Consider the following 24,266-nt stretch of genomic DNA (forward strand, 5'->3'; position numbering starts at 1 on the left):
ATACAACAACAAGCACATTCGCTAGTGACTTTGCACTCCACGCGCTCCAGCTTGAATTCACGCAGCAGATTTTAGCGATAACAATTTGCTTTCAATGAGCTTCCTGAACAGTGTCTCGCTCAGGCGTTGTGTATTACCTCATTTTCTTGCGCTCTCGCGATCATCTCAATTCTGCTCCATTGTTTGTAAAAGCCGGCAAATGCAGCAACACGCAAATAACAAAAAAGTGCGTTATTACGATTTAAACAGATTATGAAGTTCGCGCGCCGCCATAACACCACTACACACACACACACGCACGCTTAAACTTCATCAGTTGCCCTGCTGGCCGCCAACGTCTTTGCAAGCAACTTACTTTCTTGTTTGTTTATATGTTTTTTGGGGAGCTCTACTGCTCCACTGAGCAAACGGATTCAAACAGCTGTGCGCACGAATGAGCATTCGTCGTTTTTTATTTGCTGCTTCTTTTTGAGGATTGGTGACGAGCATGCACCGCGCCAACGATCGGATCTGATCGGCACAGATCGGTACAGATCGCAGGTTTCGTCGTCGGCGCCGCCACAAAAGTAGGCAGCAATACACCGGCGAGCTGCAGTCTTTGGGAAACGCGCGCATTTAAAGGTTTGCAGGCGGCAAGCAAGCGAACCAGTGTCGATGCTATAAGAACGGCCGGGCGGACGGAAGCAAAAAATATTGTATTCAGTAATAAATAAATAAAGCAATGAAAACAGCTGATACGGATATCAGTGATGAAAAATAGAAGTTGCAAGTGCATAAAACATGAGCTGAGAGAAAACCAAATCAACAATAACTCCAACGAAAGTCGTGGGCGTTTGAGGAAGAAAGTGATAAAAACTAAATTTGAAACAGTCGGGTTTAAATCAACCAAAGGAAGTGTGCAATAGAAAATGCTTACAATCATGTTTTAAAAAAATTATTATTATATAATGGATTAAAAATGTGTTAATGCCTGTTAGAAGCAAAAGTGATAAGGGTCCAAGATCCATTGAGAAGAATTAAAAATTCAACTTGTTTTTTGTTGACATTGGTGGAGCTGCACAAATTTGTATTTGGCACGAATTTTAATGGTGTTACAAAAATAATTATAAAAGAATTATCTTACTGTCAAATAGGAAACAAGGTAAATGAAAATGTGCATGTGTATGTGCCAAATATAAATGGTAAATAAATTTTATTCTAAAATATAGTGAAAGTATTCTTCACCGGCAAGGAAAATTCCAAGTTCTCCTTGCACAGCATCTCTGCCCACAAAAAAGTGAATCACTTGAACCACTTTTGTATCTCAACAAAAGCGAAGATTAACTACCGACTTTCGACATTCAACATTTAGCGTTTGTGTTTATAAAATAAATAAAACAACAAAACGTGTAATCAATACATTTTTAAGAGTTTACGCAAACACCACAGTAAACTCAAAATTTTAAATAATAAATTTCTCTCCTTGGCTCTCCCGCTTCTATTTTTTAAACATCAAAGGGAGCTTTTAAGAAGACTTCTCAGGTGGACACAGGAGGGGTTGAAGTATTAATATTTAGAGACGTTTTTTTCGTTTAGAAAGAGCGATAAATTGTGTAGTGATAAATGAGAAAAGAAAATACAGCATACTTTCTTAAGCGGACACCGCCCATAGGCGGACACTTTTTTCGGTACATACCACAAATGCTAACAAAAATTTTAATTTTTTCTCTTGAGCGGACAACACTTCCATAATATATGATTCACTTTTTTACACTGTTCTCATAAGCAGACACCTCCTATAAGCCGACAAATTGTTCATCCCTTTGGCCTCCGCTTAAGAAAGAGTGCACTGTATAAATTAGAACGTTCGGTACCTAAGTCCGGTGTGAAACCTTTTATCGATAGAACACATCTTCGAATCTCAACAGACTACTTCAAGTCCCAGATAGGTAAATTTTCCAATTATGAAATAACAGACTGATTAGTTGACGAGTCGAATGTTTAACACTTTAATTAGTACTAAAAGCGAGAGCCATCCACACACCCTAACAACACATAAAACATCCACGATGCTCTTTTATTTAGCTGTAAAGTACTGAAAACCAGAGCGCCTAGAACGCGGGACATGGAGTTCTAGCTCAAGATCACATCTCGCAATTGAACCTGAAAATAAAAAAGAGAGAGAAGATTAATGGAAGTGGGGCGAGTTGAAATTTCTCTATTTCCTTTAAGCTTAGCCAAGAAAATTCAGCAAAATTACATTGCTCTGTTAGACATTTACAGCTCTGTTAGACTATCCAAGTGATGTTTTCGCTCAAAAACTTTATTCCACACAATGCGGAGCAAATAAATACATTTGCTTTATCGTTTTGCTCGCCCTTGGTGAGTACAGGTACGAAAGGAGATCATAGTCTGCTTGAGTCAGAGCCCAGTACCCGTTGCCTTAAGTTAACTATTGTTAGTCTGCATACCATATAATCATGATATATAATCCTTCATGCACATGACATATGTATATGTATATATTTTTTCCCGTAGTTCCTTCATCCGCAGATTCTCAAACTTCAGCAGATTGTGAAGGATTTTACGTGCTTACTCCAGTAATTGGGCAAACCCACCCGACTTAAGAGAAATCCGGGCGTGTATGATGCTCAGGCTCACAAGAACCCCATCTGTCTCTCATATATTTAGTGCAGCGCCAACTCACCGCTCATTTCATTACCAGGAATGTCACGGTGTTCCGGAATCTAGTGAAATCTACTAAATAACTCTTCGTAGTAAAACTCAAAACTCTCCAAATCGTATGAAGAGTCTGCCAGGGCTATACACGACATGTTAATTGTCTTTTATCAAGACAGTTGTGAACTGAATGCAATCCTACATCGAACAAAAACTCATAAATTGGCAGTGAGGTTTGGCAAAGCGCGTTGGCGTGAAAGGAAAAATTATGCTAATGATTTTGTGCGGTGTATTTTAATGACGCCAAACGCCCTTAAGTATTCAGCTTCTGTCGTAGATCCCTAGCAGGGAAGTGTAATAGTTTTATGCTATCAAGATTGACTTTCCATTTCATTCGAAAAAATTATATTAAATTGAGTATTATAAAAAAAAAATAAATTATTTGTTTGGTTTTTACTCATTTACAGTATTTTTATGCAATGAATAGCAAAAGTTATATCTTGCATTAGCACTTTACGGAACATATTTGAATATTTTACACAAAAACGTCTGCTTATGTCCTATTGTGTGCTTTGTTGTCTCGTCGAGGGTGATGGAAACTCTCGGATGCCTGCGATGACAGCAGCGTCATTCACAGCTGAACTTACGAGGCCGGCTTCTTGCGATGCCCTAGGCTCGAATAGGAGTTAAAGGCAAAAAATAATAAATAATAATCTGGCGATATTTGCAATATACTCAGTTTATAAGAGACGCTCAGCCAAACGCACATGCCCAGATATTGGCTAAGTTAATGCAAACTAATTCTTGTCTGCCTGCAGCATAAAAATTCAAAAGTATGCCATTATTTCCACCACGCGTATTCAAGTGACCCACAACGGATGAAAACTTCTCCCCTGAAACGCAAAATGAAATGCGTGCCCATTAAGCCAATTCTGAAATACATTTTTGGAATAAGTTTTGGATCATCAATTTTTTTTTTGCTAGTTTTGAAAGCACAACTTTCACTGTAGTTTTATGTTCTAGTCTGATAAGCAAACGGTACCATTTGCATCTCCTATTAGGTAAAAGGTGCGCAAGATTAAGCTTTATTTGGACCAAGCTTGAGTTGAAATTATCCCTAAGCAAATGCTTTGAAACAGTCATCTGACTAACCCACCTGATTTCTGATAACCAGCAATTTTTTGTGATTTCATCAACATTTTCGACATTTGTTCGATCAGTCGTTGGAACTTCCGTTTTCCACTTGCATTCGGTACTGTGTTGGGTCCATAAACAACAAACAATTTTTCGGCCGTAGTACCGCTGTACCTTCCGAAAAATCTTTACCAACTTTGTTTAACTATTAGGCGATGTTTTTCACATAACAAATCATAGGCAGGTATGCATGTAATACATAGTGATGAGACATTCAACGAAGCAGAAGTGAACCAAGTTAGTTATCTCATTCTAATAAAATGTTTAAAAAATCATTTCTAACTTCCAGTCTTGTTTTTAAGCGCCTAAACGGATGCGCTCAGTGCGCAAATTATGTAAACAAATCTCATAAAAAATTAATATTTATTAGCGAAATTGCCTATGCCACGCAATTGTTACGCCGATCGAGCGCAATCTCAGTAAGCGGCGCATGAGACCAGCGACTTAACTTTAACAAACATATGAATATCTACAAATGTATGTGGGTATCTGCATCTACATACATACATACATACACATGCACAAATAAATATATACAAACTTACACCTGACGTGAAAAACTAAAAAAAAATGAGAGAAAAAGCAAATGAAAACCACGTGTAGTATGGATTACATAAATACGTATGTGTGTGTGCTTGACTGTGCATATGTTTGTATGTCTGTAAGTACGTGGAAAACTGCGATTATGGAAAAATATTATAGAAAACCACAAGTTTATTGCACCACACAATAATTGAATGAATGAATGACTTGCACACACACACATATACATATACATATTTACATACTCAGGCATTTCTGTTGTGGAATTCGCAAAACGAAAAAGCAAAATATTTAGAATAGTATTGTATAAATAAGTATTTATGTAATTCGAAAAATGATTTCAGCACTTCTAATTTTGACTAAGTTTTGCAAGACGTTAATATCAGATTTCCAGGTTTTTAAAGACAAAACCATTAAATGCGCTTATTTGCGCCTCTCTTCCAAATATGAATCGACAAGAGTTGATCGCTCAATGCGCAATATTTATTTGGCAAACGTCAGAATTCCTGTTCTTTTGTCTAGAAATATGCGTCGGTGCAGTTAACAGCCAATCAAGCTGAATTTACATTGTTAGACAACCTATGGCACAGTGGAGCAAATCACAAAAATTATTGCCTTTCATTGTTGATAATGGCAAGCAAAAAATCTTAATTGCAACTTTTCAGCAAACTCATGTTTTTGTAAGATTATTTTTTAATATTTAGATTACTTCTGCGATAAGATTAGTTCTATCTGCGAGTTCTATCACCTTCAAAGGACAATAAATACCGTCTACGATAAGACACAACACACTGAACGTGTGGTAAATCAATTTTGTATTTATGTAAACATGCATATAATAAAAGAAAGGGATTTGGGTAACAAGAATACATATTTTCAAGGTTATGCGTTTTATTTTTTTTTTTTTTTGCTTATTTATTCGACTTCTCAATTGAAGATAAGTTAAGGATTTTCCAATTCATCTAATTTTCTATAAAGGTTAGTCACTCAGTGATACAGTATTGGCCAACAACAATAAAAAGAGAGTGGTTTGTAATTTTTTTTTTAATTTTATTTGTTTACCAAACAAACTACCACAAACTATTTTAATCCCTGAAAAAAAAACAATTTGCTTACAAAAATATTTCGACATGATTCGGGCCGTTCTGCCACTTGTTTCAATATAAGCGGGAATCAAAAATGTAATTAAATTTTACATAGAGCAATACATTAACGTATATATATACATATTAGGGTGCCTCACGAAGACAAATTTGCTGTTTTTCCATCAGAATTATAAAATTTATTGTATGCATTTAATGCGCAAGAAATACCAGCGCGATGACCTTATGTAGAGTGATGCCCTCAAAGTTACAGACGCAGAGGATGACCCAAAGGCTTCTACCGAGGCAGCCTTAACGGGGAATTTTCCAGCAACAATCGATAGAAGAAAGTAGCTTGTGGCTTTGGCACAATTCGCTTTATATATATATATATAATCGGTGCTTAAGCAAATAATAATCTTCTGAAACTTCGCCGAAATATATTATTTCGGCAGAATATGAAGATTTGGGTGTGCCGTGTGTTTACCGTTTTTAAAATACCTCCAAAAGGCGAGATTTTATAAATAAAACTAGTTTTTACAAACATCCTCGAAATAAGCTCAGGTAATAAAAAAGTTTATTTTTAAGAGATCTGCAAGCAAATGTTTAACAATTTTATCAGCAGAATCGATATAATAAGATTTTTGTTAGATTCTATTTCTGCTTTTTGTGGAAGATAGAAAATCTTGAAAAACTCAGCCAAATCTTGACCGATTTAGACATCTGAGGTATCATTCCAAATTTATTTTTGCAACCTTCACTTTTCTAAAAAAAATCGATATTCTGATTTTGTTGATAAAATTCTTAAGCAACTTTAAGCCTTCTATTATCTGAGATATGAAAAACTCGATTTTGGAAGGTACTTTCAAAGCTATTCCAGCTTACGTAAATCTTAATATTTTCTCGAAATATCTTGACGGAAGTCTTTAAAATTTTATAGTTGCGATGGAAAAAGTACCACTTTTTTTATATGCAGAGTTGTGCACCCTAATGAACATATGTATATGCCAAAAATCTATCACAATCTAAGACTTTGAGATCCAACGTAGAATCTCTCTTGCCAACAAGTGCTACTGAGCAGTCATTGTGTAGTAAAGTCTTATCTCTACAAGGCTCTCATCATACTCGTCCTAACGTATGGCGAAGCATGGACGATGATAACCTCCGATGATTCTGCGAAAGGTTTTTGGATCTACGCGCGTTAGCGGCGGCGAATATCGTAGGCTATAGTACAATGAGCTGTATGACCTTTACCATGACATATATATAGTGCGGCGAATATAGAAACAGCGGCTCCGTTGACTGGGTCATGTCGTCCGAATGGATACAAACGCTCCGGCTCTAAAATTAATCGATGCGGTACCAGCTGGTGGTAGCAGAGGCAGAGGAAGACCTTATCTGCGTTGGAAAGATCAGGCGGAGAAGGGCTGTGTTTCACTTGGTTTGTCCAACTGGCATCGGTTAGCACGAAAAAGAAATGACTAAGGCGCTTTGTTAGACTCGACCAAAATCGCGTAAGCTGTTATCGCGACAATCAAGAAGAAGAAATCTAACACTTAAAATTTTGGTAAGAAATGGAAAGGGGTTAAGCGAAGTCCCACGAATAATTCTTTAAGCCACCGCTAAAATTGCTAAAATTGAAATATATTTCTCTGAAATCTTACAAGCCAGTAAGCAAAAAACTAAAATATATTAAGAAACTTTATAGTTCACTTATGCATAGATAGTGCAAGTAATGGCTACACAGACCCCAACCATCTCCTTCCAATGACTGTCTGATCTACGCTAACGAAAAGATTCAGATTAAGGTCCAGTTCAGTCACTCGAGCAGCCTGCCTAAATAACTAAGAGAGTTGTTTCAAGCCCCTCTGAGATTATTTACAATTCAATGCATTCACAAATGTTTAAAAAGAGAATAATGCCGATAGTGAAACTCCAACAGCAGCAATCCTGCCGCAACTGAGTGCTTTCAACACTTATTTTAGTTATGTTTATTTATTTTTTATTTTCTGCCTCTCCGAAAAAATTGTCCATACCCCACGCCAAATATGCAAATGTAGCTTATTGGGTAAAATACACGCGTGAAGTCCTGAAGCAAAAATCCTTATTCCGCGAAAAGTCCACGCCTACTCTTATTTTAAATTTTTTATGCAATTAATTGTTTCATTCTTACCCAGTAAACAGTTTTTTTATCATAATTCTAGCCATAAATGCTTCCGTATTTTTTCTTAAGCCTTGGTATCTTCTTCACATTCAAATGCAAATAAAAATCGCACTTCACTTTTTTACATGCTTATGCTAAGTTTATTTATTACATAACTTCGCATATATTTCGTGCCTTTAGTTCTCATTACCCTTTGTTCACCAGCAAAATTGCGATATCATGACACAAAATTTAATTTTTTGCTCAATCCAAGACAGCAGTCTTGTGTTATTATATTACATTAATTTCGAAAGTCGACACCAGCATTATAAGCATTTTTCGAAAACATAAATACGCGGTTGGTATTCTCCAAGTTAAGTCCTCAATAATGAAACGATCACGTGTAGTCATTTTTGATACCCAAAACAAGCCATTATTATTGCCGGCACTTGATGATAACGAAGTAATTTGATCCAAATGGGCTACAAAGAAATCACCTAAAACAAAAACGAAAATCACGGATATAGGCCTAAATATCACTCAGCCTACTTGTTTTAATTATTTATATGCATACATACGTATATGTATGTATGTAAATATGTATAGATATATGCGAGCATGCAGAACCTTTAATACCCATTAAGCGCCCCATGAGCAATTTATGATTATAATTGTCGACGTTTTTTTAACAATGACTTTGCAAAAGACTAAACCAAAAAATAATAAAAACAACGCAGACTAAACATAATATTTTTCCAGCCTACATAAAATGCTAATTTACATTTCTGTTATGTCACCTGTAAATCAGACTTCACTGTAGCGTACAGTGAAAGCAGAAACATTAACTACGTATTTTGCCAACTGTGCGACCGCTTGGCCGCCAATATTAAACCAATCCCATTTTTAACCTTCACCTGAGGGTTCGCGTTCTTTATGCTCATAGGATTAATCATTCATGATTTGCTAATCATTAAGCTGACAGATTGGATATCGTGTTTTTTTTTAATATTCGTGCGAATTTTTACTTTTCGTACCGAATAATTATCAACTATTGTAATTATCTTGGAACTGTTGCTGTACAATAACAACCGGCACTCTTCGATGGAAGTCCAGCTATCATCACACTCGAAATAATTTCGTGCCCTTAGTCAGTAGCTGCATGGAGGATGATAAGGTGGAATTATTTCAGCATCCACTGCTAAACTGTGCGGCTTTAACGAGGCTAATAATCAAACATTTGGGTGCCACTTTTTAAGGGGACAGATACCTGTAAACGGCCATATTTTCCCTGATTTTCATTAAAATTATTTAAAATGAAGAAGTCAATATATTTTTTTTCAAAATTGGCATACAATTTATTTCTACATTACAATAATATAATTTGTTTTTTTTCCTCATTTAAAATGGCGGATGTACACTCAATTCTTTCAGGAAGGTAGCAGCGAGGCTTCTCAATCGGCGGGCATTGTAGCATCGGCGTCAGTGACCTGAATACAAAAAACCAAAATTTTTTTTGTTTATTAATGTCATAATATCTATATGAATTTAAAAAAAAATCGGGGAATAAAATACTTCCAAAAAAATGAGTTTTGGGGCGAATTTTCCTACTACTTTTGCTTCGAAAAAATTATTTTTTCGAAAAATTTTCGAAAACTTGTAAATTAACATAGAAAGTAATATCATCGAAAAGATGTATGCAAAATTTCAGGGAGATCGGTCAATAACTTTTCGAGTTATCGTGTACGTCAATTCGAAAAATATAGTTTTGAGAAAAACGCGTCTAAAGTCGGCAACTTAACTAAACCTCACCCAGCGCTCGAACACAAGGAATAGAGTCGTCACGGTTGACGATCTGTAATATAAGAAATACTTAAATTTACGTTCTACAAATTTTTTGACATATTCATAAAGGATTATATTAACTTTTTATGAAAAAAAAAATTTCTAAACAAAACGTCAGCATGCAAGGCTTTCCCTTCCGCAAGGCAGTCTTCTTGCTTTCCTATCTTGAGTGATTTAATGATAGTTAATGATATTATCGAATATTTCCATACACAACTCTCTAAGTATACCCCTTTCTTTCCTTTCGGGGTACCGGTATAACCTGACATAAACAGGAATAAACATTATGACAAGTCTTGGTACCATTTGGTACCAAACGAGGTTGCAGACAGGGTTACTCTCTGTCGTGTGACTTCTTTAACCTTATGCTGGAAGGGATCGTGCGAACCGCAGAACTTAATCGCTCAGGCAGAATTTTTTATAAGAGCACACAATTGCAGGCGTATGACGATGTGAGTTCTGCCTTCCCCAAACTGGATAAAGAAGCAAAGCGAATGGGTCTGGTGGTGAGCGAGTGCGAAACGAAGAACCTGTCATCAAACAAACAGTCGGCGCACTTGCGTATTGGCACCCACGTCCCTATTGACGGTTAAAATTCTGAGGTTGTACGAGAATTCATTTACCAGCATTAACACCGATAACAATGTCAGCCTTAAAATTCAACGGAGAATTTCTCTTGCTAACAAGTGCTACTTTGGACTTAGTAGGCTGATGAGTAGTAAAGACCCCTCTCGACGAACGAAACTAACACTCTACAAGGCTCTCATCATGCCTGTCTTGTTGTATGGCGCAGATGCTTGAGGCATCCCTTGGTGTGTTTGAGAGAAAGATTCTGCGGAAGATTTTTGGACCTTTGCACGCAGGCGACTACACACGTCGTAAGTGATGGAACAATGAGCGACTTCATTGGCTGAGTCATGTCGTCCGAATGGATACAAACACTCCTGCTGTGAGAGTGTTCGATGCGGTATCAGCTGGTGGTAGTAGAGGAAGAGGAAGGTTCCCTCTGCGCTGGAACGATCAGTTGGAGAAGATGCGTTCAACTGGCGCCGATTAGCATAAGAAAGAAACGACTGGCGAGCTTTGTTAAACTCGGCAAAAATCGTTTAAGCAGTTATCGCCCCAACGAAAAAGAAGAAGAAGAAGAAATTTTAATTTTTACGGATAAAAAATGTGTTGGGACTTAAAGTCGTCGCTATACTCACTGCTCTCCTAAGTACCTATACAAAATACAGTTTCTCCTTCGGCCTCTGCTCATGCGGTATTATACTCAAGTCAAGCGAAAAATAAATAAAATTAAAAAAACACTTTTTAACGAGATACCAGGGCTTAAAAAAATGTTTGTGTAGCAGTGTTGACGATCAAAGAACCAGAATTTAACCATTTCGGGTAATTATATAACTTCCATTGCCACCAGGGTGAAAATTTTTTTTAAATTATATAATTTTATAATAAAGTGAAATCAAAAGAAGGTGTATTGTCTGTAACACATACATTTATTACAGACGCCAAGCGAGAGCGAAATGAAAGGAACACCACTTCGCCACATGGCTTCACTTAACTCTTACCCACTTTTCGATTTTTCATTGGCAATGAAGTTGAAAAATAATACAATAACCCAAAACCCAAAACCAAATATATTTACAAAAAAAAAAAAAAAAAAAAAATATTAACAAAACAAAAAAAAAAAAAAATTCAAAGAATACCAAAACATGTCCAAAAATGCTATTAATAAAACCGAAAATTCTCGTTTAATATTCTTGACCGCCACGAAAGCTTGCTTCATTATTTATGTAAATGACTTTCTTGCTTCATTCCTCCTTTGCACTGCACCGCCCTCGCACTGTAACGATTAATCGTTGTCTCGCTGCGCCGTTGGCTCGGAGGTTCTTTGGTTCAATATCATTTCGTTTTTTATTAATCTAACTTTTTCTTTTCGTTACCCATTGGAGAGTTGTTAAAAAAATCAGTTGTTGCTGTTGTTTTTGCCATTCTTTTTACCAAATTCTTTCTCAGCGTTGTTTGCTTTCAATCGAAAAATGCGCTGGCACACAAGCTGCTTGAAGCAATTTTTTTTTGTTGTTTCCTAAGCCAACAAGTTTGCGCGCAGCACAAAGATTATGTCACAGCGCAGAGCTAACGCGCAGCCGGTAGCGACGTCGTCGAAGCGATTTGGCCATAACAACGCCAACTTCTTTCACACGCCTTGACTACGCCTTACTTCTCGTCCGCCCTAGCCACCAACTCAGCACTTTTGCAACAACTCATCCATCCCAGAAGAGCTGCTCGTGTCTTTTACGCTGCTATTTCTAACAGCGAAAACAACTTTTCTAACGCCTGGCGAGTGGCCAGTCTGTGGGAATCGTCGCTATTTACTAGCTGCTTGCCTGCCACTCCACCACTGTCGCTGTCATTGCCATGGCTAAAGCTGGCGTGCGCCGATTATGACGCTGCAACCACAACGGCGCAGCAAAGCGTCGCTATTGCCGCCACTCTTGACCGCCCGTCACACCTTTTGGGCCCATGGCGGTTCATTGTCCGTGAGCCGCACACAGTCGAAGCGACAACAGCAGCACAAACTACAAACAATACGGCAATGGCAGTAATAGCAGTAGCGATAGAGCCATAGATCTATAGAGGCGTAGAGCCATGGAGGTAGCAGCGAGCGTGCCCGCAGCTGGCGCAATAGCAATACCAACAAAAACTACCACGAGCTGTGCAGCGTCATTGGTGTGCGTGAAGGGGAAGAGGCGAAGTTGGTGTTTCTAACGATTCTTCTATTTGTTGTTGTTGTCTGCTTGCTTAATTCCTGTTCCACTTCCATGAACAATCTAAGAAAAATACAAGTAAAAATGCAGCAGTGAAAAAGAAGAAGAGGCAGCAGTGGAGCATTAGAAATGGTGCTTCAAAGCGCAACAGCAGCAGCAACAACAATAGCAACACATCAGGTTCAACCGCTAGTGAATAACAGGAAGACGCGACTGCTGACCAACAACCACTTTCAAAAGTCCAAATAACACCAAGCAAATAGCCAACAATAGCAACAACGACAACAACAATAAATTGCCTACCAACAACTAGCAACCAAGCAGCAACAATTCTAACGTCGCAATAAAAAGTGTCTGTCCAGCACAAACAACAAGCAACAACAGCAAAATCAACAACATTGATAATTATCGCTTTGGCCTTTATACATACACATGTAGTTGTTGTTGCTGGTGCTGCTTTTTGCCCGCATGAACATTGAAAGTTGCCCATGTTGTCGTCGGCGTGGCCCAGTGGCAAGCAGCGAGGGACGCTGGCAGTCTTAGAATAATTCTCGATTTTAGTAGCTCTTCGCTTAGATGCTTTGGCTTTTACTTCTAACGCGTTTCTAAGTCTCTGCAGGCGCTGCCAATGGAAGCGCAGAAAAGTGAAAGACGTGACCGCCAATTGAAAATCAAGTGCGGAGTGGGGTGTTGCGGCGCAGTAATTCGCTGCTGCGCAAATGGTCATTGGAAGTAAAGAATTTTGATGTGTTGTCTGTGAGCAAGAAAGAACGCTTGTTCGCCTGGAAGTCGAGTGGAATATTTGTAAAAGGAATACAAAAACAAATTGGCCAGTTATAGGCCGCAGCAGGCAAAAGTTGTTTGGGTAGTCAAAACAAAAATTATAAGTTAAGAAGATCACATAAATAATCTGTAAAGCCTCGATTTTACTCTCAAAACTTAACAAAGAAGAATATAAAGTTTTTAGATAAATATTTGTGCAAAGAGGTTGCCAGAATTACCAGCCCTTCGTTGGTTATATGTAGATACAAATCCGATATTCCGAAATCTATCTATGTATATCCGCCGTTGAGGCAAACAAGAACGCGATAGCAAAAAAAATTATTGAAAAATTATTTATTTGTTGCATCTACCTATAAATAACGGCTAACAATACGTTTTGGACTTTAAGTCTAAAGTATTCTCAAACTCTGGGATTGCACCATCTAAGGGAAATTACGCTATTTAAACGGCTGATAGATCTCTTCTTCGCAAGCGTGTTTGTGTTGCATAAAGTTTTAAGCATTAAACTGCCAACGAATTTGGACTATTTCGCAATTTTGTTATGTATTTTTCTCTGCTGCTCTCCACTTCCGGTTTGACCATAGATATTTGCAAATCCCCATGAATATTTTCATTTCGGATGTATCATAGATCTTCTGTCAATGCTTCTGTTAGGAGCCAATTTAAGTTGCTTACCTTAGGTTAGGTTAGGCTAACCTGGTTGACTTGCAGTCACGGCTAGCGATACTAGATGGAGTTCATTAGTTAAGCGTTTTGAAATAATCCTCCCGCGGGGTGCCTGTTTCTATTCCGAATTTAAAGAGACACTTCCAACTCACGGCTGAGACATCTTTCAACTTCTTGTCTTAGCTTAATTTGCAATATTTTGGCAGTCGTTGTTCAGACGACAACTAAGCAACATTACGAAGATTGATTTTTGATTTTTTTCTGAATTCTTTTCACCATAATGTCTGTCAGCACGATGGAAAGAATGCAGAGGTGCCGTCGCCCGCGAGCCGGCATCCTGCTCTCAGTAAATTTGTCAAAATCAGAAAAATGATTTGCTGGCATGATAATATAATATTTGTATTAATTTTATTGTTGTATTATTTTTAATTTTATTCACGAATTCAGCCGACTTTCTTCTTTATTTAACCAAATAGGCTACGGAATTTTGTTTCAGATTGAAAGGGGCGACAGCATATGTCTTCTGTTTACCGTTCAGACTACTTTAATAGAAATAACAATGAACAATTGCGTAGCTACCTAAGCTGGAATTGTCTTTCAATTTGTTAATGATGTCCGACAGAGCAACACAAGGGCGCTCAATCTTTTAGACCGGCTTTATTATGAAAAAATTGTTTTCAATATTTCTCAATTTTTCTTCTTTTGTCTAGCCTTAGTCTATTTAGGGTCGGCTTTGCTCGTACGGTGTCTCCAGGTCACACGTTCTTGAGTCGTCTCTTCACTCAGGCTTCTGCATCGCATGCCGTGTTTTATAGTAGTTTTATATGAGTAGTTCTTTTATAGTTTTTTCGACGGTAATTTCAGCACCTAATTCCTCCGTTGTTTTTGTAGAATGCGATTATGTAAAATTAAAAAAAAAATTTTATCAATTTCCAGATTTTCTTGAATTTTTTTTTTCTAAAAAAAATTTTTTTCTAAATTTTCGGCATAACTTGAAGGGACTCCAAATTTTTAAACAACTTATTAACCTTTAATTTATTGTTTCATACAACACACTCTGTGCCGTTTGTGTGTTTGTTACAATTCCGGAAGTTCCGATAATCTGACAGTTGCGCTACTAGGAGACGTATACTTTGACAATTGTTTTAAGTTCTGTTACGCGAAAACGTCTTTCTGTATATTTCATCTTAGGAAAAATGCAGTGCCCGACTCGAAATAACTTTTGTTACGTTTGTGGCTTATTCGCACCAAGTAAAAATTTTCAAAATATTACGAAAACAGAGGTTAATTCGGTTCAGAAAATATTCAAGACTGCTTATGTTCCTTACTTGTGGTATACTCCGGAAGTCGTGTGCGACTATTGCTATAGAAATTTATGGAAGTTTACTGATGGAAGGTCAACAATAAAGTACTCTGTACCAACAATTTGGCTACCACGTACGGAGCACTGCAGTGAACTGTGCTACTTTTGCGTAACTTTTACTCAAACTAAAGGGTACCAATACTTTCGCCGCAACAAAATTCGCTACGCTAATGTAGAATCGGTTATTCCAGCGGTTCTGTACTCACCAGAAGAACGTATAGCGGCTTCAATGGAGATTTTTGATGATGTTCCCGAATTAAGGGATGGAGAACCAACAGTAGCACCAACAATGCTATCAACATTTCTTGCATCGAATGCGAGATGCGGGGAACCAGTAGTATCGGAATTTGTACCAACACCCAGTGAACTTGGGACTGCAGTGCCGCATTTAGTAACGCAAGCCGACTTCAATGACCTTGTACGAGAAGGAAATTTGTCAAGGAGAACAGCCGAACTCTTTGCATCACGCTTTAAGCAGTGGAATATAATGGCGGCTGATTTTAAAATAACAGCCGCTCGTGATCGACGTGCTTACAAACGCAAAAATAAAAGGCATAAGTTTCTTTAAAAGCATTAAAATTTTTAATGTAACAATTTTTAATTTAATATAATAAAATTAATAAAAAAAATTCGGGGTTTTATATCTTACCTTTCTTTTGATACCCACATCGGCATATCTCATGCAATTTTTTTTTTTTAATTTCAAACAGGTGGCAACCCTGTGAAACATTGTCAGTGGCAACACCTAAGTGAAAAGTCTAGAAATGTGATACACTATCTGTGTACCCAATTTCATTCAAATCCGTTAAGCTAATCCTGAGATCGTGTGGCTATACAGATATGCATACAAGAATTTCTCGTTTAAAGTTATAAAATACAAAAAAAAAAAATTGTGACGTGTAAATGAAAATCGCCGATACACGTGTAATTTTATTTTGTATCCCCTTTCCGAAAAAGTATATTTGGTTCATAGGACATAATGTGTGTAACGCGGTGTTATATATAGCCCGAAGACCGATTATTTTTAATTTTTGCAAGCGCAACACTCACTTTGTCGGTGGTTATTTCATTGAAGCGTCCGCCGACTGAGTTACAGGACCTAATTTCACGGCGTGGACATAAAACCTTCCAGATCTGTAGAGAGCTTCAATACTTCCCAATGTGGCTCAAAAAAGTGTTGATTTAAATTTCTGAGCTACTGATAATGTAAACCTTTTTAACTCCAGCAAAGAGCAGTCAGTATCAAATTAACATACTAAAATTGTCTGTATTTATCCGACCCCCTATTAGAATTAAAAAAAAATTGCCCATAAGTAGGTACCTGTGCGGCCTCAGCAAGCGGTCGTAATAATATTTGCGTATTTTAGAAAAAAATTCCCTATCAGTTTATTTGCATGCGGCGAATATTTCTTCATACCATCCATCATTAGTTGTGTTGTTGACATTTTAAGCGCAGGACCCATGTGAACTTGAACTACTTGACGAGGCGATAATCAGCTGTGTCCACTACAACTTTGTACCTATTACTAAGCAATTTTGGTTTTCAATGCCAAGTTTATTTGCAACAACAGTAGATAATAAAAATTTGCGGACTTCAAAACGTTGTTAGTAGATGGCTGTTAACAATTTAATTACACACGAGCGATAAGGCGCTCAAGCGCTCGAATCGTGCAAGATAAGGTTGTGTCTGCTAGCAGCTGATCGTTGGTGAATAAAGTGGTAACGCACACAGATTTACGGTCACACACACACACACACACACTAGTAATTGCATGCGTAGCAAATATTTGCTTGAACGGCAGCCTAACAACTGTTCGTCAAGCAAGAAGCTTTTTAATGAAGCGCAAACTAATTTGCCTGTTATAAAATTAGCTTGGCTGCCTTATCAGCCTTCAAAAACTGCTAACCTTGAAAAAAAGAATTTTCGTGTATGGCTTTGGGCCCTTCGAATGCATGTGTATATGTATGTATGTGTGTGTATGTGTATATAAGATAATATAGCACTTTTCAGCTGAACTTTCACTATTGCTTGGCCCCCACTGTCACTGCCTCCAACTTCTAATAATATTTAAGTGCGTTTTATGTTTGGTATGCCAAAAGTTTATTTTATAGTGCTTGTTGTTATTATTGTATAGCTTGAATTTGTGAAAATATTGTATTAGCATAAATTAAGCATAAGCGAAAAAATTTGCCAAACAAAGTTCGTTGAGCTGCGCTTCGCACGCTTCGCTTTTTGCCAAGCATATTTTATAAAAATTTATTATACGAAAAAAATTTGGTATGCTACTTTTGTTAACTACATTGTTGTTGTTTTTCCGTCATGAACATTTATCTAATACGAAAAAGCCGGTTTAGCAAATTATTTTCAGTCAGTCAGTCGGTGAGTCGTACGCGTGGCAGCTTTGGCGTTAATGATTCCTCCCAGCAAACAAACAACAAATAAGCAACAAACATTGATACATACATACATACACAAATGGATTGAAGAACGCTAGGCGAGGTTTTCGAGCACGAGCAGCAACAACTAACAGCAATCAACACAGTAACAACAATTAGAACAGGCAAAAGCAGAAATTGCTGAATTGAGACGCTGCCAACTCGCCAATACCGGCTTCACTTCGCCCGGAATCAAGTCAGATAGCACAGGCAGCGCAGACTCGCTGGCTTGATGGCCTGCTTGTGTGAAGGCTTCTTGCCTGCTTGCCTGTTGACTACTCGGCTTCTAATGCGCATGCGCGCAACGCTTAGCTGCTTCTAATGGGCGCTACGCTGGTGGCTCATTTCTGTCATTCTTATTGTTGCTGTTGTTCTTGTGCTTCACCGACGCTTTGCTTGTGTGTTGGGTTGCTTGCTGCATATTAATACGGCAATGATGAAGTGGCTTTATTTAATACGCGCTGCGCATGTGCGACTTCACACACACATATATACATACATATGCATATTTAAGTGTATCTAATGGATTTCGGCTTGACGGGATGTCGCTTCCGAAACTAATTAAAATAAAATCATCGCCGCATGAATGTGGTATGTGCGCACAAGATGGATGTGCATGTGTATGTGGGAGCGTGTGAGTCTGGCAAAGAAAGTGAATTTTGCGCTTTCCTGTTGGTGGTGTGGGCAAAGGGATGTCGAAGGTTTGGATTGGGCTAAACGATTTGCAGAAAACCTTCAAACGCCTTTTAGCGCGCTGATATGCATTTATTTATGTATGTGTATCGAATTTGTGTCTTGCGACAACAACTTCTATTGCTTGCCTGTTTTGGGCGGAAGTTTGCGCATTAAGCCGAAGAGGAAGTGTTCGTGTTTATTGAAGTTAAAGTAAAATATTTGATGAAGTTAAATTATTTGAGGGCAGGTAAAACGAGTTTCGCATGAATGCGCATTAAGATTAAGTAGATTTGCAAATTTATTTTTAGGCTTTTTTAATTCATACATGCGCAAGTGTTTGGCGAATTCGCGGGTGCAAAATTTAGAACGAATTAATATTTATTTGAAAACAAGGTTAACAAGAAATCGTCTTGGTTTCGATTAAGTCACATTCTGAATTCGCAAATTCGTGTATGCTAAAAAAAGCGCTGTTAAAAGTAGATACGGTAGGCCGGGTCGACCCAAATTGGGGGACATCAGAATTCATTTTAAAGGTATGGTTCCTTCGGCAAAGTTTCTTATTTTCATCCTTAGAATACGATTTTCACAGAGCAATGAGCGATTTTTAAATCGGCGGGTCGTATATTATACGGGGTTAATGGGAAAGTGAAAGGGATTAATAGAAAGGTTAGGTTAGGTTAGGTTATGGTGGTAGTCGGTCTGTACGACCAACTCCGTTGTGATATCACCACACGGGAACCTCATTTATTTTTCTTCGTGAAACAATTTTGTTACTCTTATAAAGCGCAGGATTGGTCCAATCTCCCCACCGGACAGATTCGTAAGATAATTGAAAAAGTATTTGCCTAGAAAAACTTGTTCTGATTTTAGCTAAGGCTGGACAATTTCAAAGGAAGTGTTAAACTGTTTCTTCCTCTTCCTCAGCTCTGCAACTTCTACAATATTCATGGGAGAAAACTTCTAGTTTGAAGGAATGGTTGCCAAATGGCCTTCGAGATTTACTCTCTTGAAAGTCTAAGCAGTTCGCTTCTAGTTTTCTTATTTATTTGCGGCCATAGTAATCTAGCCTTTACGCATGTGTCTTCATCTAATGGCTAATGGGAAAGCGATGCGACAAATGACAATCTCCGCCCACTGTTCTAGACCTCGTGACCTGTTTTTGTTAACGATTCAAGTCGACCAAATTCAGGCAGTATGAAGAAATTCCTATGCTCTGTCAGCCTGTTGCCAAAGCCGGCTGCCCCGGACCCAGGTTTGGATGCAGAAGATTAATCACCTGCTCATCGTAAATTTACAGATTACTGAAACCGAGGCCGTATGTTGCAGCTAGGAACGACGAGAAAATATATATATGTACATACATACACATAAAAGTTTTTGAAAAAAATATTGGTTTTCTATTGGGAATTCCTCAAACTTTGTTTACAATTTTACGGCTTTAAAGAATCACACAGGATCTCGTTCAATTTCGACCATTGCGTAGATAATTTTTGGTATTCCTAAATTTGGAACTACTCACAAATATTAAATTCAAAATGTCCTAACTTTATGTATGCATGAAGCAATAATTAAAGTTGATGTAAGAAGTCTAATTTTCATCCTGTGTCAGCCACCTTGAGCAACGTAACAAATTCGTGATGTCCTCTACTTTTTATTTCACATCAAACTCTTAGGCATCTGCCACCATTGTACAGATCCATAAGTAAAAAAAACTTTTAGCTGGTCGTCACAAAATGCACAGAGCTGATATCACCTGATTCCAAGACGCTCTTTTATGTAACTTAGTTGCATACAAAATGAATGAATTTCATAGAAAATCGTACCAAAAAGTCTAAAAATGTTGTGCAAATTTAGATATTTTTCAATAAAAAAGCATTATTATAGCTAAGAAATATATTAAGAGTATTGTTATGTTATTATTATTATATATATATATTATATTATTGTAAATTTTCCAAGTCAAAGTTATTATTTTGTATTTATGTTTTTTTTTTTTTTTGTTTGTCGATATTCTATTGTCAAAAAATAGAAAAAAGATTTTAGACAATGACTGCCACGCCACTGGGTGCTCGGCAGTCGAATTCTGTCTGCTCATTTCACACATATTCATACACTCGCCCAATTGGTCGTTCTTCAGACGACAACGAAGCATCATGAGCGGAGACTGTGTTGATTTTTTTCATATTTCACCAACACAATCTCAGTTTTGTCGTCAACAAACCGCTGCCTTGACCCCTGTGACATCAGCCTATAAGCTGGTTCTTTCGAATTCGCTGAAACGGCTTTCAGCGTACCGTCCAATCTTGGCAACACCTTCTGAATTATTTTCCCTATTGCTCCAACGACACCGTTCTTGTAGGCCGATAATATCATAGAAAATGTAGATAAAACCTTGAAACTCGTCGAGTTCGTCCTCTCATGCCGGTCACTTATTGCATTAACTAAGACTTGAAGATTGGCTAAAATAATAAAGACAATTGGCTAAAGGCTACTTGCCTCTCAGAAGCGACATAACACAAGAATGATATTCATTTGCGAAACTACATCCAGACTCATAACAAATTGGAGTTCAACCTAAACAACACGCACTCTACTAATAACTTCCACAGCACAAAAACAAAAAAAAAACTCCCAATACAAAACCACCTAAAATTTCCTATAACTTTGCGGAATTTCCAATACTTCGTCAAGAGCTTTACTACTTAGCCATACATTTCATTCATTAATATCATTTAAGCATTGAAACGCACTTCGCCTATTCTACTATACTCTCGCACTAATCTGTGTGAGTGTGAGTATGCGCATGTAAACACAAAATCCACGAGATCACTTTCTTCCCACACTGAGCTACAAAGTTGCAGATAAGAAACTGGCGATTGCCGTCATTAGCAGCAGCTTCCACAATGAGAGCGACCCACTGACATTGAAATTGTTGTTTACAAGTGTGTGTGAGTTGCATACGTCCGCATACGTACACGCATATGCGAATAATTACAGAAATAGACTTGAATGAAAAAAGAAGTGCTGATAAGGGCATAAATATATAAAAATAAATAGTGAGGGATAATTTTACGTAAAACGTTAAATTAGCTGATGGTGATAAACAAAATGAAATATTAAATATTGTAATTTTATGCGTACATTTGTTTATAAATTCTATTAATATTTGTATTATAATTTTTTTGTTTTTACGCTGCGCCTCACTTCCTCCTTCCTCTCTTTTATCTCACCCCCTCTTCCGATAAATTACTATCTTGTGTTCATTTACATCTTCGTGTAAGTGTCTAAAAATTCGCGCTTAATTTCGGATGGATCATTCAGAATCACAAGAAAAAAAATGTTTTCAAAGTCATTAATAAAGGTTAACAACAACAAATGCGGTAATTTGACTCACTTACGTGCTGCCAATAAAAATGAGCATCAATTATTTGCACTAACAAAGATATAAAGCAATAATTTTCATACCCACACCTACGCAGTTGCGTCCATAAACACAAACTGCATCATCGGATGGGCTTAATTCGGCTGAAATTAGCAGACTCGCGCTTTTGCCGATCGCACGCCGTATATTGTGTATATGTGCCTGTGGAAGTGTGTATCAGCTGTTGATCACGTACAAATTTCAATCGGTCGTGTGTAGCTCGTATGTACATACATATGTGGGCATAATGTCTTTTTCGGCGCCTAATCGGTCTGCTGCAGGTGATGCACGAGTTCCATATAATATACGCACATACATACATCCACACATACATACAAATATACATGCGTACATAAATATTAATTCTTCTTTGTTTTTAATTACTTTTCGCTCTGTTGTCACTGTTATTGCTGTCAATATGTCATTAATTTATGTATGTATTTTCGCATTCACTCCTATAGCTCATGGAACGTTGCTCGCAAATATCGCATTTTTTCCTTCCATCTGTTCTGCAGAAACATTTTTTCTTCATTTTGGAATTTGGCTACTTTAGCTTGTTTTTATTTACGTTTCTCTTTTTCGCTACATTCTCATTTAGGGTCTTTGAACCCGAAATTAGTTGCCTTTCCAATTGTGCGAAAGCTCGAGACCTTGAAATTGAAAATTTAATCATATTTCCAAGAAAATAAATTTTACGTGAAAGTTTTTAAACTTCCTAAAAATGGCATTTCATATTTTTAATAAATTTACCATCATCATTTTTTTTTTTTTTTTTTTTTTTTTAATATTTCTACTACTACACATACATGTGAATATTTTCCAGAATCTGAATCAGAGTAGTTGATATTTTTTTCCACGAGTTGTGACATCATCATGATACCTAGAAAATAATTGCCATTCACCAGTTATGAGGGGCAGTAAATTTCATCCGGCTAATACCCTTTAGCGCAGCATCCATTCTATTCTTTCAATTTTTTTTTTAATTTTGTAGCTTGAAAAGTGAAAATGAATATTTCTTCCTTTTCGCTTTGGATTTTATTACTATTCACAAATACAGATAATTCAAAGATAATTCAAAAGAGATTCGGAATACAAATAATTCATAACGCAGAACGCAACAATTAAGAAGAGGGTTTTAATAGTAAAGAGGTGATCCGAGGTGATCATACTAATCAATTCATAATGAAAATGTAAGACTGTTGGCCTCCCTCAGCGGCTGGTATACCCCACGTAATCGCCTCCTACCTCATATAATTTTTCGCAAAGCCATTTGAGGTTCAGCAGCTGATTTGCGCTTGTTTAGGCTGGTAATTGCACGTTTACATCAACTACTTGAATATGTAGAAGTATCATATTATTAGGGCGATACACTAGTCGTTCGGTCGGTACATTTGTGAATACTGAAAATTATAACAATAAGCTGCTGCATACATCCATGGAAGGTTTTTGAGCTAAACGAGAGAAGAAAAACACTTTTTTGCGTTTTCCGGCTTAATGTTGTGCCATACGTGCAGAGTCGGTCTACAGCTTTGTGTCGTTTTTAAAAAGTGCTCTGCAGTGGTCAGTCACGTATGAATGATAACCCTAAAAAAGTTTCAAAACGCATAGTCCTCCCCAAGGAACTGAGAGTACTCACGGACCTTCTCACAGGCCAGTGCAGACTGCGTAGACATCTGCACATGATCGGGATATGGTCCACTGACTCTTGTCATTTCTGTAACCAATCCTCGGGGACTCCAAGCACCTTGTATCTGAATGCATCGAAAAAAGGCTGAAACATCTCCTGAGTTTAATAAGGGTAGGGGGTCTGGATGTGGTACTGTGATAAGTAGAAGCCACACCAGACCATAAGGTCGAGGTGCAAGCCTCGAAGTAATCCAATCTACCCCTAAAGCGCGAAGGGGTGTATCTAATAAGTGAATACCTTCGGTGCAGAAAGTGAGGCTATTTTAATGAGCCACCCTGATGCATTTAAATGGGCTGATATATTTGTATGTAATATTTGGCGCTGGTAAATATTTAGTCACAGTTAACAGCGACAATTGACTACATGCATTACAACAAAAACAACAAAAATTTAAATAAACATTTACAGTAAATACCGGTTAGACGCGAAGGTAGTTAACAAAAAATCTGACAGACTTAGATAGTTGTTAAAAGGCAAACATACAGCACATACAGTACATACAAACAAACATGCCCACACACATACATACATGCCCAGAGCGTCTACAAAGGAAGGCATTAATTAAGTAGCTGTAACGCCAGTCAATTGAGGCAGGGCGTGAGTTGGGCGCGTGGATGCGCATAGCTGATAATTTGATTAGATTTACCTCATTGATTAAACGCACACAAAAGCACACGTGCACATACATGCAAATAAGCTTTTCGCCTGAAAAAAATTTGCACATGCGCAAATAACAAAAAGTGAGTTAACTCATTTCATGAACGGCTCTGCGTTTTGCATAACTTGGGGTCTCGTGACTTGTCGACGGCAATAAAATCAACAGAAGCAACAACAATGCCAATCTTTGGCACTAAGAAAAAATGAGAACTTGAAATTGTTTGAGTTTAAAATCATAAAAAAACAAGTAAGCCTACGGCAAGCAGCCAATAATTGAGCACAAACTGGAATGCATAACTACAAGAACATTCACATACACAATCATATATATGTAGGTATGTACACACA

General features: G+C 37.5%; 1 protein-coding gene across 1 annotated transcript in view; it reads left to right on the forward strand.

Annotated features, from left to right (window-relative positions):
- Positions 1–612: 612 nt before the first annotated feature.
- LOC129242403 (ecdysone 20-monooxygenase) overlaps positions 613–24,266 on the forward strand; it is a 29,513-nt gene continuing 5,859 nt past the window's right edge. Inside the window, exon 1 of the mRNA XM_054879026.1 lies at positions 613–1,141. The gene's annotated coding sequence lies outside the window, so the exon portion shown is untranslated. The remainder of the gene's footprint in view (positions 1,142–24,266) is intronic.

Source organism: Anastrepha obliqua, chromosome 3 (assembly GCF_027943255.1).
Source record: "Anastrepha obliqua isolate idAnaObli1 chromosome 3, idAnaObli1_1.0, whole genome shotgun sequence".
NCBI classification, from domain to species: domain Eukaryota; kingdom Metazoa; phylum Arthropoda; class Insecta; order Diptera; family Tephritidae; genus Anastrepha; species Anastrepha obliqua.